The sequence below is a fragment of the Bacillus rossius genome, chromosome 3 (genome assembly GCF_032445375.1).
Source record: "Bacillus rossius redtenbacheri isolate Brsri chromosome 3, Brsri_v3, whole genome shotgun sequence".
Taxonomy (NCBI): Eukaryota; Metazoa; Arthropoda; class Insecta; order Phasmatodea; family Bacillidae; genus Bacillus; species Bacillus rossius.
In genome coordinates, this window is record NC_086332.1 from 68813352 (window position 1) to 68830357 (window position 17006).

Below are 17006 nucleotides of genomic sequence, written 5' to 3' on the forward strand. Positions count from 1 at the left end.
CGGGAAAAGTTTGAGAATTTTTCATCGCGGGTTTGCAAGTCATGCTGTCACAGGAAAACTCAACAATTTATCTGGCAAAAATTTTGTGTTAGTCAAGTAGTGGTTTTTGAGAGCAACCTCATTTCCAAGCTCTAGCTACGCACTGACGCGCAAACAAGCAGGAATTGATACGTATGTTGATAAGCCGGGTAGTTAACGTCTGTAACGAATTACAACAGCACCCACCTGCAGGGATTCACGCCCCAACAACGTGAGTTCATTTGATGCCAGCACAACTACTAACTTAGCTCATGTTTGGGGCGCAATACGTTAAGGGGTGCTATAACACATCTATAAAAAGCAAAAACCACCGTACAATGATCAACCTGTGAAGCCCTGGAAAGCGGTAAGTGCTGTGTCATTAGATCATGAGAAAGAAGGCAGAAAGGGTCAGAATGACCGGGGCGCAGACGAGCTAAAGGAAAAATTTTGTACTAAAAAACTTACAACACACATTCCACATCACAACAATTTCTTTAAATAGTGGCTGACGCTGGCTTCACACCGTCGATATAGTGATCACCATACGTTGGTGACAGCACCAGGCATGTTTATTATGGTGCCAGCAGAAACGGGATTCGGGCAAAAATGTCTTAATTTAAATCATCATAGGAAAAGCTCTTCGTATAGTCCTAGAGGAGACGAGATAAGTCAGGTGAGCTCGCTAGAAACTGCTCTCTAGAAGTCTGGAGATTCACCGTTTGAGTCCCGAGCATACATTGTACGCATGGTAATTTAAGCACGTCTATATGTAAATTTAAATTCTGTACTTTAACAAAAAAAATCCTTTGGAAAACAGTTACCAATAAATAGTTCATATACTACAAGAAATATATTGTAACTTTGTACAACACATGGTAATGGTCATTTTTTGCATATATAAAAAAAGTTATTAGAGTAAATATCGAATATTTCTTACGAAAATTGGCGCATAATTTTATATTTTAATTGCGGTTAAATTTAGGAATTATTTTTTCGAAACATAAACAAACCGAGTATTCAAAACTTTGACTTTATTTTGGTTTATTATTGTTATTAATGTGCGCAGTTAATACTGATAGTAACGGTTTACAAAAAAACTTAACTATTGGCTGTACTGGGAAAGAAATCATAAATCCCCGGGTATTAATCTGAACCCAGTATTATTACTAAGGCCTCTATTATGTTGTGATTTTGTTGTTTTCATGTAAATGTACAGATTTACAAATATCTGTACTTTTACATGAATATTTGTTCCATTAAAAAAAATAAGAGTAAGTCTTTTAGTACTCGCCAGTGAAGTGTTAACATCTAACCACGGTAACAACGAAATTCATGTGTTCTCATGTTGCTAATAAATGTATAATACAAAACTCCGACACCAAATTTGACGTAGAATTATTTAAAATAATGCTGGCTTGACAAATATACGAAAAGTATTCATTTTAGGGAAAAACGGGAATTTTTTTTCCCCTTTTAAATACCTAACTATAATTCTGTTTAACGAGACGGTCTCAGGGCTAGCTGAACCACAGGAGTACCGAACGCGTCGCATGTAAATGCCTCAACGCTGAACTTTTCCTGCTAGACCGAAATAATTATTGTTTACTACGTTTTTGAATTTATATATACTTCTTTAGGTGTGTTGAGGGTGACATTTTAGTGTGCAGCAGAAATGCAATGAAATAAGTGCGCATTACACAACGGCAATTAGACAGGTTGAATGTCCAATGCGCATACATGCAGAAACTGCTATAGCCACGAGCTGAAGTGATCAAGATGGTGGACCCACATGTGGTAACATGCACCCGTGCATGTTTCATTAACATCGGGGATGTACTAAGCCTATTGGTGAGCCAAAGTAAACATTATGGTAGTGAAACCATCCTGAAATACATTTTGTAAACTTGAATATTCGTAAAAAAATACAATAGCAACGTTAAAAATACCTATAATTTATTAACAAACTAGCTGCCCGACCCGGCATCGCACGTGGTATTAATGGGGTAAAAAATGAGATCAAATATCTTATTTACAGTTATAATAAATGAAATAAAATGAAAATTAATTAATTTTGACAAAAACCTAATACAATGCTTTGTAATGTACCGAAGAAAAAACGAATAGCACCGATGGTTTCACGACTCTCAAGAACACAACGTTGTCATGGAGACGAAGTACCCACTGTTTCCCGGGCTTAAACACCAAAAATCGGAAAAGTTGGAAAAAATTACACATACATGCCAATTTTCATCAAAATCGGTTGACTTGGTGAAGAGTTCACTGGAAACAAACACCAGGACACTGGATTTATATATATTAAGATAAAAATTGTTTTTGACGAACATGGCGTCAAAGATTTTAACATTTTGTTTTTTTCTCTAAAGCATTCCGAACGTGGCGCTGTCTTTAAGTATTTTTTTGAATTAAATTTGTAGTCCAATATATCCCGGCTTTGTTTTTGATTTTAGACAAAGAATTTTACTTAAATACTGTCCATATTGTTCAAATTCATTAAATCATTTAATACTTTAAAGATAATGCACACGTTAGAGGTTTTACTTCTATGGACTTGCAAAATTTTACACCTGAAACTTTAAAAAACACATATTATAATACTAGGTGAATGTATGGGATAATGATATTAATGTAATACTATATAATATCGGCAATTTAATGATTATTAACCTTTAATTACATTTCAACAGATGTGTATGCCAATTTAAAGTTAAAAACCAATTAATTTTCTGTTTATCTGTAATCTATGTATATTTATTTTACATTCAATTTTTTTTATATCAGGTATTTTTACTGAGCTATATTGTTTGAACAATGTTAATGCAATTTTAATGTAGAGAAACGTAAATCTTGAATTTTTTATGACTAAATTCCTTCCACGGAATTATTGTGCTGTCTGATATTTAAATTTGAATTTGTTCGTATGTGCTGTCGTCGTTATGTTGTCCATAGTACCTGTTTAGGATCATCTTTGGGTGTATCTGTTTGACATCAGCTGATTTAGGCTTGTTTTCCGTGGGTTTATATTTTCATTTTTATTTCTTATTTTGATTTTATGAATTTTAACCATTGAAAAAAAGTGCAAAACTGAAATAGCGTATGTCCAATAAAATGTATTAAATCAAAATTCCCCATTGCATGAATAATTTAATGAACGTTTCAATAATCTAGCCCGAGACGGCTGATTATTGATATAACTGATATAAGATATAAATTTATCAAGTCAATGGGACATCAAACAGACCTGAAGGTGGATTTAATGTGTACCATTAGGGTAAATGTGCTATAAATAGCCGTTTTGTATTCAATAGATATCAAATTTATTTTATTTTTTTGGTTCGAGAAGAACCTAATAGCCATCAAATAAATAAATAATAAATTCCAGCTTATGAATGATATAGACAGGCAAAGGGGGTGGGCTTGCATGAACATTCTTTTGAAATTAAATATTCAAGTTATTTTAACCAGTCCTGGTGACCAACTTTTGAACATTTCACCCAATATCCTGTCTTTGGTTTTCAATTGTTTCCCGAAATTACTTCAGGAAAACCCTTGCATAAATTACCTTAAATTACCTACCACATAACGTTATTTTCGAGAAAATATTTCTTCTAGCTATTCCAGCATTTAACAAATTCACGTGTTATTCTACATAGGACATTTAGCTGTAGCATATTAAAGAAAAGTAAAAAAAAATAGTTCACAGATATTTTTGTATTCTATGAAGAAAACAGAAAATTAGACTGGTTTGATTGTGTTTTTATGAATGAACCTAATGGTACATAAATTTCGAGAGTGTAAGAAATTCGTGACATTATTGTCATTAAAAATATTTATCTTAAATTGATTCAAGTGCCAGATTTGTGTTAGTTGTGTATTACTTATATATTTAACTGAAACACTTAATTGTCCAAACTACCTGTTCAAAAAACAACGTCTAGCCATTTGCTGGGAATGGGAATCAACGAGATGAAGATTGCACAGACTGCAGCACGCATACAAACTGAATATTATAAGTTTACCTACACAAGGGAAAAATATCTTGAAAATTTAAGTGACAAACGGGAGAATGAAATTGATCGGTAAAAATGTTTGTTTAGGAATGAAATCCCTTTGCTGAAATTTCAGTTATTCTACGCTGGAATGAAAATTTTATGGTGAACTGCTCAAAATTTACTTTCAGCTTACTGTATATTCAAACTCCACACAAATAAATCAACAATGACGTGATCCAAAGTGATTACATTCGTGGAATAATAATTGAAAAAAATACGATTTCAGTGTCCATTAAGTAAAATAATTTAGTCTCTTAGTGAGACGGCAAAACATTGAAATATATATATATATATATATATATATGCTTTCAGCATGCATATATTAGTATAGAAATTAACAATACACAGATAATTGATTCAAGAGATGAGAGGCAGTGATTATTTATTTAAAGTTAATTGCATGCGTTGAAATAATATTCGAATACTAGAGGAGCTGTTATCATTTACTCGCTGTAAAATTTAATCGATCAGGAGGCAGAATGTTACAAAATCTGAATTTAGGCTATTCTGGAACCTTGGACTGGGAATGTCCCAGACACTGAAGATAGTAAGAGTCCGCGTCACTGGGAAGGTGTCCCCGAGTTGGAAATTTTATAATATAAGTTAACTTGTAAAGTAAAACATACGTACACAAAATTGAGCGAATATAGGATTGTGCGGACTGCGCAAAGATATGCGTCACTGTGCAGGGGAAAAAAATTACCGTTTTCTTCCCTCGATACTGGTGATGGTGAGCTCCGAGAGCAAGAACGATAACATGTTTTGTTGATGAACAGATTTGTGACAGTTTTATTATACGTTGGTGGTTTTTAAACATCTCGACTCGCGGCGGAATTGAAATCTAGTATCAAACAATGAGTAGTTGGAACACCCGAGCTGAGTTGTGTCGCGATGCACGTTTATGCTGATTGGTCAAGTGCGCGCGTAATGGGTTTGTAGGCACGGGAAATGTTCCACAATGCTCCTACGTCCGCTCCGTTGGTCAACTACAAGCTAGACGTTTTCTCAGAGCAAAGGAATGCAAGAACGGTGTTGCTTTGTTTACCCACCAACTTGCTGCCGTGCGCGGACGACGCAGAACACACACAAAACATTCCCATTAATAGTGGCCCTGGAGTGCACTTTTGCTAACTACCAGCCCGAGCGAGGTAGTCACGGCCGAGGCGATAGCTGGTTATCAGCGGAGACCTGGTGGACCTCGGCGTGCCGAGCATGTCGAGCATGTCGAGTGCCATGTCGAGTGCCATGTCGAGTGCCTGCAGGCCGCCCCGCTGTCCAGGCGCTTGTTTGCTTCTCCCGCGGCGAGGTCCTGGCTCGCTGGGTGATAAGCAGCGGAGATCACACAGTTGTAATTAGGTTTGCTATCGCCTGGTTACAGTATTGCAGTACAAAGAAAATTACACTCACTGTTGCCAGTTTATACTACCTGGCTTGAAAACATTAAAAACTTTTGTTTTGGGTATGATTGATAATTTTAATAATTTTGAATATATTTTGCTTACTTTTCTAAGACAATAAAATAGTATGATTACAGTTATAAACAATCTGAAAGAAATAATAATTATAAATCCCAATTATTATTATTACGGGGGTGAGGTACTATTTGTAGCAGTCGGTCTCTAGTATGGTTAAATAGCCAAAATTTTTAATATGATATAAAACTTTTTTTGGCATAAATGGTTTAAACAAAGATGCCGTATTTTAGAACCGATTTTTTAAAAGTAATACTTGAATATTTTTATATGATGTTTTTGATTAAAGCAACAAGTAAAATATTTCCCAAATTATTTTTTTAATATTCCTTTGGATTTTTATATATTTTAATTTTTTTCATTTTATTATAAAGCTATGTCCAAAACGCAATCTAAGGATGATACACACTACAGCTCTTTTATGGAGGTACAAGTCCATTGGATGGGTGCCTATTCAGAGGTTGAATTCACTCTGGTAAGCAAAAAGCTGCAAAAACAAGAACGCAATATATCTGTTTTAATGATTGAAAGTAACTCGCTGAGAGGCATCGTCTAAATGCCTTTAGGAAATGAGTATAGTTAAAAAACAATGTTATCAAAACATCAGAAAGAAATCACCGTTGAAGTTAAGTACAACCAAAATAATGTAGTCGGTAGTCGTTCTTTTTTTAAATTAAATTACTAACACGCCAAAGATTGCACACAACTATTCCCTCACTTGTTCCCTCCATGCGCTGCTTCAAATATTTCTCAATGCTGATGCAGGAAGAAGAAAACAGCACAACCAACTTTATGGAATATGTACGAAATGCACAACATGCCACCAGGGACTGTTCACATATAAGCATTGTATGATATGTGCATTCAAGTAAACATTTCTCTACGGCTATCTAAAAACACTTGCAAATATTCACTCACCCTTGGAAAAAAGCCAAATACGGTAATCCTGATTATGTTATGGTACCATCTTTGTTCTTTAAGTTAAAAAAAAGCAAAAAACAAACTCTTAACTCATAGGAGAATATAAACATATATGAATAGCTTGAAGAAGAAATTGGTTTCATAGGAAATAGTCGTTTGGTTATACGAGCAACAAATTGTTCGTTTGTAAAGTGTTAACTTTGAAAGTAGTGGAATATTTAAAACATAGCTGTAGTTCATTAGCCACATAAAAAAATACTGAATATTAGATCTAATATACGTTCCTGTGGATATTTTGATCCGCGAGACCCTATAAATCAAGACACAAAATTCTTGACTTTGCTTTAATTGACGTTTTCTAGTTTTTAATAAAATTTTAATTCATTTACATTATTCCAATATCAACACGATCATTATTTAGATATTTTCAACCGGTACCTCCAAATTCAATTTGTGGTTTTGCTTGGAATATTAGGCCTACATTTTACCATACGCCGATACTAAAAAAATAGCGGTAACTGTAAATATGAAGTAATGTAATTTTTTTTTCATTTCAGAGAAATAGTTCGAAATAGAATAATGTCTTACGTAGAACAGATGACTTTAAAACTTTCCATGTTCCTGCTACGGTCCCGTACTTGATTCACTGCGGGTGAGTTTATACTGTCCACTCGGATACGACTTGTACGATCCTAGTCACCCGTAGTGAAGTCATGAAGGTTGAGCGTACAAACATTTCAGTATTGTCGCCACGTTATTTGTTTTCCATTATATTAAGGTTTCTTCTCACACTACAGGTTGATGTTTTAATTTTCGTGTCGCTGATGTAATTAAAGATCTACTGTTGTTAATTCATCCCCATTAACTATGTCAACATTTTTTGTTTATGTTGCAAGTTTCGTCACAAAATGTTTACAAGACTTTATGTGCGAGTTTTAAATTGTCACTCAATTCTTCATAAATATGATCGCTTGTGTGACTTTTAACTGACATTGTATAATAATTTGTGAGACTTGCGGAATCTGGTTAAGTAAAAACCAAGTAAAGACCCTTTTGAAGGTTAATTAAATAGAGAAATATAATTTCCTTTACCTCAAGTGACGACCGCTTAAGCCGGCATAAGACTATAAATATCTGGGGATGAAAGTGAAAAGTTCACCAACGTTTCGGTAGAAATTGCAGTCGCCATCATCAGGGTAACAGTTTCCTGGTGAGTATGAGTAGTAGCAGGAAACTAATACTCTGATAATGGACACGGCAATGTCGAATGAAACGTTAGTGAACTTTTCATTTTCGACGCGGCTACAAAACCCACAAGCCAAAAAACCTCAGACATTGGCCATGAAAGCCCACGATCCTTAATAAATACGAACGTTATGATGAAATACAAACCACAATAGAGTTGTTTTGACAAATATGTAAGAACATATCTTGGGAAAAAAAGGTGAGCAAGTATTTCAGTACTCACCAGTGATGTGTAAACATCTAACTTCGGTAACGAGCAAACTTATATGTTCTCATGTGGCAAATACACTTATAATAAGAAACTCTAACCGAAATTAAACTTAGACATATTTTAAATATTTTTTTGTTACTAAATTTCTGCACACGAATCACCTGTAGTTACTGCACCCACCGCTAGAATTCGCTGCCGGAGCTTCTACGTCGACATTCGAATCATTTGAATAGCAGTCCGAAATTTTAAACTATACAATTCAAAAACGCTCCGAAATACTTAACTCCGGCTTTGGACCTGATTTTCAACAAAGAAATTCATTAAAATACTGCTCGTCTTTTCAAAAAAAAAATAATTAAAATTTGGTTTACGACATCACTAACAGATGGCGGGAACGTGGTTCAAAAATATTCCGTTCGCATGCGACTTCCTTTTCATTAACGTAATTACTCCTAGCAAATGCCGTACACCGAGAGCTAAGACGTAGCGACGAACAGATAGTGAAATCACGGAGCCGTAGAGACAGCGAGGTCCTCTGCTTCAGACTGGCCCGAGAAGGCCGCGACAGATTCCCCGAGAAGGTGGAATGGAATCGCACGCACGCGACTCCCGTGGAAACCGAGACCTGCCATCGGGCGGGGCGAATGTTTACGGCGTCCTTGTAACCCTAGCCCAGAGCCGTGGAAGTATGCGTGCGGCGGCGGCGACGGACGGGCGAGCGCCCTTGGGGCTCCGAGCCGGGGCCTAGCCGCGCGTCTATCCGGCGAGGTGGCCGTATAAAAAGGTTTGGCTGGTCAGGACAACACATCAGTTCGCAACCAGCGTCGCTCCGCCATCACCGCGCAAAGCATCTCCTCGACATGGCCGGCTTCCGAGTCTCCGCTCTCCTGCTCCTCGTGGTAAGAGTCGCCGGCATGCTTCTCTGCGGGGGTCTTAACACAGGGGCGTCTTCAGTGCCGGGCCCCGGGCCCCATGACTAGCAGGCCCTTCCATAACGAACGCACTAGCAACATAAAATTGTTGTCATTAAACTGTAGAATACTATTTGTTATACAGGATGTCCATAAAAGAATATCCCAGTTACAGTGGTATATTATAGAAATTTATTAATTTAGACTATTTACAACAAATCATACATTAAATTGAAGGTAAACTACTAACCTTGTTTTTCTTACAAATGCCTAATATATGCACCCATATTGATACCAACCAAAATTTCAATTCTTCCCACACCTTGGTTAACACGTCCAGAGTAATGGAAGCAATAGCCTCTTCAATTCTGTCTCTCAACACTGGAAAATCATTACGTAGAGGCGGAAAGTAGACTCGGCCTTTTATAAAGCCACAAAACCAAAAATCGCATGGCGTTATGTCAGGTGAACTTGGAGGCCAGCGAAAAAGTGCTCTGTCGTCTCGAACATTACGACCGACCCAACGGTCCGGGACTTCGACTATCACCCACTCTCGTACAAAGAGATTTCAATGGGGAGAGCCACCGCCACGTTGTCAAATAAAGTTTACAGTTTCACGCTCTACTAATTCGGGAAAGGACCATTATTTTAACATAGGTGACGCTGCAAGCGAGAAAACCACAAAGCAGTATTCGCGAATGCACTTATTTAAAACTGAGTTACTCTTTAATTGTGACTTTGAAACAACACTTTCACTCTACAACGCTTACTGGTGATAATATTAAAATTTATAACTGGGACATAATTTTATGTACAAACTGTATAACTTACAGGTAGTTTACTAGAATTCAGTAAAGCTAAACTGATCACTATTTGTATTATTTATTTTTTAAGTTCCGAACTTAGAAATAATTTAGCAAAACCATCGTTTAAATTTGAGCTCCCGTTTGACTTAAATATGTTGTTTAAAATAGTTTATTTTTAAGACTGTCCGTCTTTTATCTAAGGGGGATTTGGTAAGGCCCGTTTCCAAAATATCAGAGTCCCGCAAACATAAATAGCCGTGGGCCCCGCAAATTCTGGGACCACCACTGTTTTAACATCACAAACACAGAAGATTCAGTGTCTCACCTAGTCAGTGGTGAATTTGTGTTAGTGAGGCTGGATGATAAGTGCGACGCTCGCTGGTTATGCTAGCGCGGTATCGCCTCTAAGTGTAAAGCTGTGGGCTGGTCCGCAGTTTTCTCTTCGTGCATAGGACAACTATGATATTTGAGGGGTAACCACATTATATAGCACAGAAATTAAGATAAAGGTGAAATCAAGTATCTTGAGTGCTATTAAGAATCTGTACCGGGTATTTCATGCCTAAAAATTATTCTGAAAACACTTTTATTTTAGCCATATTCACTCAACAAAAATGCAATTCAAAAACCAAAGTACAAGCTTAAAGCTACTAATCCGTCCTGTGCCTATTCTTAAATGCTTTTCGTAAATAAACACCGTTATGTGCCCAGGTAAGCATGACCTTTAATTAAGTTTCGGTCTCACACGCCATGTTTATTATTTAATTTTATGTTATGTGACTATCACACATAAAAATTACACATACGTACTCAACTTTTAAAATTTATCCGGGATCTACTTAAATCAGGAATATTATTGATACCTAAATTTTACTGCAGTGCTATCTAAAGGTTCCATGGTAACGTTTTATTCAACCATAAATACTTTTTTGTAAATTTAAGCACGCTGCAATACCTCACCGGAAGTTACAATTATTTAGTAAAACACTATCAGTATTTGTACGCATTATGCTCTGTTTCAGCTGACGTCACAACTCATGTTTATCGGGCGCATTAAAACTGATCTCGGTAGGGCGACACCAGGGGTGTTTCCCAAATCGCTGACTCTCACTCTCAGACAGCTTCATGTGACGCGCATCAGAGTGCATAGGTACCTGCCACCAGCCGGCCTTGCAGCAGCTCACACCAGCTTTTCAGTACACTCGAGTACACAACACGAAATGAATATTCACGCCTGATGCACTGAACTCAGTCTCCTTGGTAATCAGATAGACATAATTTCGTTAATATTTATTTTTATTAGTTCTTTTAATTTATTTTTAACAAAAAATATTTTATCGTGTTATTTTTCCTAGAAGAAAGTTAAAGAATCACCAGCTCCATAAACAAATTAATTATATCGAGTCACTATCCACTTTATCCTGGAATTAGAGTTTGAAAAAACCCTGCTAATTGCATGTCAGAGAGAATTTTATTTTTTTCAGGAACGCATTATAGAATGTTCGCAAAGGAAATTATTTAACAATATTTCACATCCCAGAATCTCCGACAGTTTTATCAATGTTACAGTTATTGTGTGAGCAAAACTTTTCCTTCCAAGGACATCTTGTTGGAGGTGACTAATAAGAAACATTTGCGCTATGAAAGGTTCTCGCAGATAGTAATAACGACGAAGATAGCACAACCCAGCATTTTTCGTTAGCCGACCCATGAATGCCGTAGCACGTTCTCGTACTTAACGTGCATATCGTGTTTTCCTCATGAATTTACATTATTTTTTCAAAGTGGTCAGCTATCTTCTTTTATTGTGCTTGAACTAACCGGAATGAAAAATAATATAGTTTAATATCTGCGATATTTAAGCGACAAGTAAGAATTCTTGTCGTTTGAATATCTTTTTAAAAAATATTCAAAATTTATTCAGACTCTCATAACATGCTTAAGTGCTTTAAGAACGCTTAGATGGATTCGCGTTAATGCCTTCTTAAATGGCTGCCTATAAACGGTGTCAGTTAAAGTTAAAATAATTTAATGAAGGGCAGTTTCAAACAACTTTGTTTTATAATTGAGTTGTTACTGTATTATGGGAAAAAAGTCAGACAATATTGCGTATTTAAACAACAAAAATTTTTAAAAAAAATTATTATCTAACCAACAATATATTTTGTAACTACTGCATAAAATAAATAATTAAAAACCAATATTTTACTGTATTCAAACAAAATGTAATAAAGCATATTTTAATTTTCTTCACTAATATAATTTGTTTTTCTGTAACAACTCGATAGCACGGTTTTAAGTAGCACTGATTAATTTTTAAATCTTAGAGATTCGTTGAACGTGAAACCATTACGGATAAAAATAAACTAAAATTATTAATCGGGGATCATAAGAAAGTAAGTAAGAATAATCCATAGCCAAAATCGTTCCCAGAATTTGCCATGGAAATTTTTGAAAACAATATCGAATCAAAGCCAAGGGGTTTAGTATGGGATTCAAGTCTACGTCTTTCCGAATGCAGATCAAGTGATTTTCCTCCACTTTACTACACTCAACGATCGAATTAAATATTGCCCCACGAAAAAAAGTAGGTTACCTATGACAAACACGAAGCTCCAAATTAGTCTTGACAATCAATTTTATAAATGCTGAATCTCTGTTTGCAATTTCAGATTGTAATTCCGTGATTGAAATAAACTTTTATCCAACGACTATTGATTACAAATAGCAATATATGCAATAAACATAGATTTTTTAAAATTTATTGGACCATTTTCGGAAGGACCCCTCTCAATTGGCTGAGAAAAATTACTTCTTAATATACGCAGATATTTAGGAATAATAATTAAACGACCAAAGAAAGAGTGTGACAATAATTATTTTAAATAGTTGTTAAAATTTTTATATTTGATATCACATCTTTCAGTGTAATTTTTATTGTTGAAAAGTGTTTATTTTTTTTATGCCTTAAAAGTTTGCTCTTGTTCTTGTGAACATAATATTTATAGTGCTTATATTTAATGCAGGCTTCATAATTGATGAAATATTTTATTTGAAATTTATATATTATTTTTTATATAGAGATTATGGGTTAAAATTAAAAAATACACCTGTTTATATAATTGATGTCACTTTCATATTAATTAAAATGCTATGCTCATAATTCATGTAGGTACAATGTTAATTCTTTAAATTTCTGCTGTCTTACTTTAATTTTTAATTCTATTTTACACTACTTCAATATTTATTTCATTTACTAAGAGGGGAAAAACAGGTTTGAGATGTTCCGAATCATTTATGGAGCAAAACAATTGGTAAGTTATTCAGGGCTATATTTTTAACTGCAATATGTGGAAGATGAATCAGAATGGCCAAATCTGTATTCAAACCCATGCACTTCGATTTGCGAGTCCTGACACTTGCTGTTACACCAACTCGCTCCATTAATTTGAAATATAACTGGATGTGTCTCACAACTTCCTATCGCTCCGGCCGATTATTTGACTGTTAGGATGAAAGTTGCACAGACGTGAAACAGAACTAATCAATTTAATATAGAATGGAATTACAAAAAATATATTATAGAATTTACATAGTTATAAATATTTTAATTTATTTTGGGTATTAAGTTTCTTTATTGAACGGTTTATTCACAAGAATTGGTACAAATATATTTTACTTCATGTATTGTATGAAGGCAAAATGAACAGATTCTTTGCAATTAAAATACTACACACAGTTGAAATAAAGATAGTTTTAAAATTCTATACATACATATACATATATATAAGAAAAAAGTCCAAATGTTTGTTTGCTTGGTGTCCTGTGTCACTCGGATGGATGGGTCCTCCCCTTGCGAGGAGGCCTCAGGAGTCTCCCCCACCCTCCCCCTCACACTAGCTGCGACTCGGCGTCCTGTGGCAGATCAAACAAGAGTCCTCTGTTCGAGCACAAGGGCTCAGTCTTCAACCTCCTCCTTCTCCATAATTCATACTTTCCTTCGTCCATCCATCTTTTGTGGATTACATCTGCCTGGAACGTCGGGCGGCGTTGAATACTTACATTATATTCGAAAAGTGCTCTAGATTTATATATAAAAAAACGTTTGTTTTACCAGCGTTAAATTTAGCTACGGTATACGAACCACAAGCTGTTTACGAATACCTCCTCAAAGGGTCCCGCCTACCTGGGCACACATAATGTGGGCAAAGATTCGGACGAGACCACGCAATTTGAAAACTGCTCGAGATGTAATAGTGATGTCTTTTTACAAAAATCAATTAGGAATACGCGAGGGAGGATGAGTAGTTCTGTTACCGTATTTCGTTTTCAAACTGAATTTTTAGAAGAATGAAAATGGCTAAAACGCGTGTTTTCAAAGTAATTACCAGGCGTAAAACATTCGGTGCATATTCTTGAAAGCACTCACGAGCCCTGCATTTCACCTTTATCTGGACTTCCCCTTCATGAATTGTTGTGTTTAACACCCAGACGAAGAAAAGATTGCTCGTCAGTCCACAAACTTGCACTTTTAAGCGATATCGCACTAGAAGCACGAGCTAGCGTCGCCCTTATAATCCCGCCTCACTAGACAAATACATCCTTGACTAGGTGGGGACCTTAAAGTACCTTTAGGTGCCGTTGTTACAGCGACTAAAACCATGATATTAAATTTCTTCGTGGCACGAATTAGTGGCGCGGGTTAGAATTCCTGATCAGGGCATGTTTATTTCAGTTGTCCATGTTTCCGAAAAATCCCATCAAGAAAATTATGTTTTCTCACTCAAATCCATCGATTGCCCACCCAATCGCGTTGATACATGTCGATGTGTATGTTTGGATGTGTAATTTGTACACAATGAATTTCTTATTCTCTTGGAATTTTTGATAAACCAACTGAAGTTGTTGCTGTTTGTGATGAAACAAAACGAATAAACGAGTTAGGAAGCCTACAGTTCACAGGGATGAGAGCCACACCCGAACAGTTTCGAATTTTTCCGAAGTTTGCTGATCACTCATTTTTAAAATAAAAACATATTTCAAGGATTTACATATTTTAAATCTCACTTTCATAAACTTCGGAGCTGTTCAGGTTGTAGTAGTTGTGGCTTCCGTCCCTGTGGACTGTAGACTAACCGTTGTTGTTAGTGACAAACAGAACGAATAATCGAGTTGGTGTCTTGGATATCTTAAATCTGTCTTATTAATTAAATCATTCAGGGTACTGCCGTATACGAAAGGTCGTCAACGTTATCTGGATGGATGAATAATTAATATATCGAGATAATTATCGACGGCCCCACGGTGGTCGGGCGGTCAGATCGATATTTTACCAGGACATATGTTTTATAGGCTTTTTAACTGTCCTTTTAAGAAATTTGGAAATGTCCCCATCTGTTTAACATATTGAAGAAAAAATAATATTATTTAGTCTGTTGTAATTTTTTAAACATTTTTAGTCAAATAACTCTATTTATTTTTCATACCTCGACTCAGACGTCCGAATAATCTGCATTTTTGAATTTTTTTTCTTTGTCGTTGTTGAAGTAAAGTGATGATTAATATGGGTCAGTAATAATAATATTAAAAATTGTTTGTTTCCCGTAGCCTGTTAATATGTTTGCTGAATTATACATTTAACGAAAACAGATTAGGCATTAAGTATCTTTTATTGCTGTAAAGTAGTAGTAAAAGTTCTCTTTTTTTTGTGTTACACATCTGGTAACCCTAGCTTCGATATTTCATTTGAAAGATACTTTCAATGGTGAAGGTTGATTTTATTATATTTCATGGGCATACGTCACTGCAGGTCCACACTGGTTGACACACCGCAGAATGGACGACAAGCTGGCTGGGCGGCGAGAGGTGACCTCGGATGTGCTCGGTGTTCGCAGGCGGTGGTGGCCGCGGCCTTCGCCGGCCCGCTGGGGCTGCTCGACTCCAACAAGTCCACGTCCAACAGCGGCGGACAGGACTTCCTGATGGGGCTGGTGAACGCCCTGCTGCGGCTGCACGTGAGCGCGCTCAACAACGTGCCGGTGCTGTCGCCGCTGCTGTCGCTCTGAGAGCCCTCGCGCGCGACTCGTCTCGCACCAGGCCACTGGCGGTGTTTGTACAGGAGTGCTGAGACGGGAAGGACAAACCGTACATTTATGGACTTTTAAACGATTGTTGTGGATTGGCGTTCGAAGTGAAAAACATAGACAGCGATAAATTTACGAAGACCCTTTGTTAATTTGTAGCCAGATTTCGTCGTAAATTTTAAGTGAAAATGTTTAACAGTCACGTCACCTTCTCTGCTTCTGTGAGTGTTCACTTCTTTCGAGCTTGACACGCACGAATCACTTACTTATTTGCACAAGAGACAGCTTGTGTTTTTCCTCTAGTTCACCCTAAATTAATAATGATTGTAATTGCTCCAAACGAGTAGAACTTAATTGGAAATTTGTTAAATCTGCTTCACGTTATCAGTGGCGTCATAATTTTTTTTTTCAGTAACTAAAATTTTCTTACTCTGAAATAAAATTTTTTAGTGAACATCCTGAAGAAGTCCAGTGTTTTAGGAGCCAATAAAAATGTTCTAGCATAATTTTTATGCATGACTTGTAATATTCCAAATTGAAACGCATACTCTGTCACGGATATTTCGTGGACTCATTTTGCGAAAAGGTAGACTTGGACGTTTGATCTGCCAAGATGATTGGATTACATTTCCTGTCACAACCTTGAGTTAATGGTAACCAGCGTGCAGGGTTGAGGCTTCTGAACCCATTTAAACAAATAGAGCTTTCTCACAAGGGAATGAGTCTATGAATACTTTATGTCACTGTCAAGAGTGCCCACATCACTGAGAAGTTTAGCTTACTGCAAATGAAGCCGCGAAGTTCCCGTGTCTGAAGTAAATTATCACGTAGTACCCTCTGGAACTAGACAAGCTGTTTCATCCTGACGCAGGCATCTCTGTCATTTCTGCGCTCTTAGCAAAGTTACTCAGAGTACTCGGAAAAGTTGTACCGTTGTGAATTTCTTTTCTAAAAAAGGTAAGCCGCTATAACTGTATGTGAAACCTTTCTTTTAAATAAAATTTTAATGTGTAAAAATAATGTATGTACGAAAAGTTTATATTAGATATAATTTTTTACTTGATATAGTCTTTGTGTATTTTCTACTATAATTTTACAATAAAAAATCACAATATACACAGTGGTTTTCTTTAAATGTTTCCTTTTTTCCAGTTACTTAAATAAATCAGTGGAATGTTTACTTTTCGTGTACTATAATGTGTGAAATTTACATGCACATAGGTACAAATTTAAATCGATAACACAATGCGCTATATCATTTGTATA

At 36.1% G+C, this 17006-nt stretch overlaps 1 long non-coding RNA gene across 1 annotated transcript; it reads left to right on the forward strand.

Annotated features, from left to right (window-relative positions):
* The first annotated feature begins 8678 nt into the window (after positions 1–8678).
* On the forward strand, positions 8679–16856 carry LOC134530860 (uncharacterized). The gene is made up of 2 exons (XR_010074882.1): positions 8679–8839; positions 15552–16856. It is a non-coding gene; the product is annotated as an uncharacterized LOC134530860 (long non-coding RNA).
* The last annotated feature ends 150 nt before the right edge of the window (positions 16857–17006 follow it).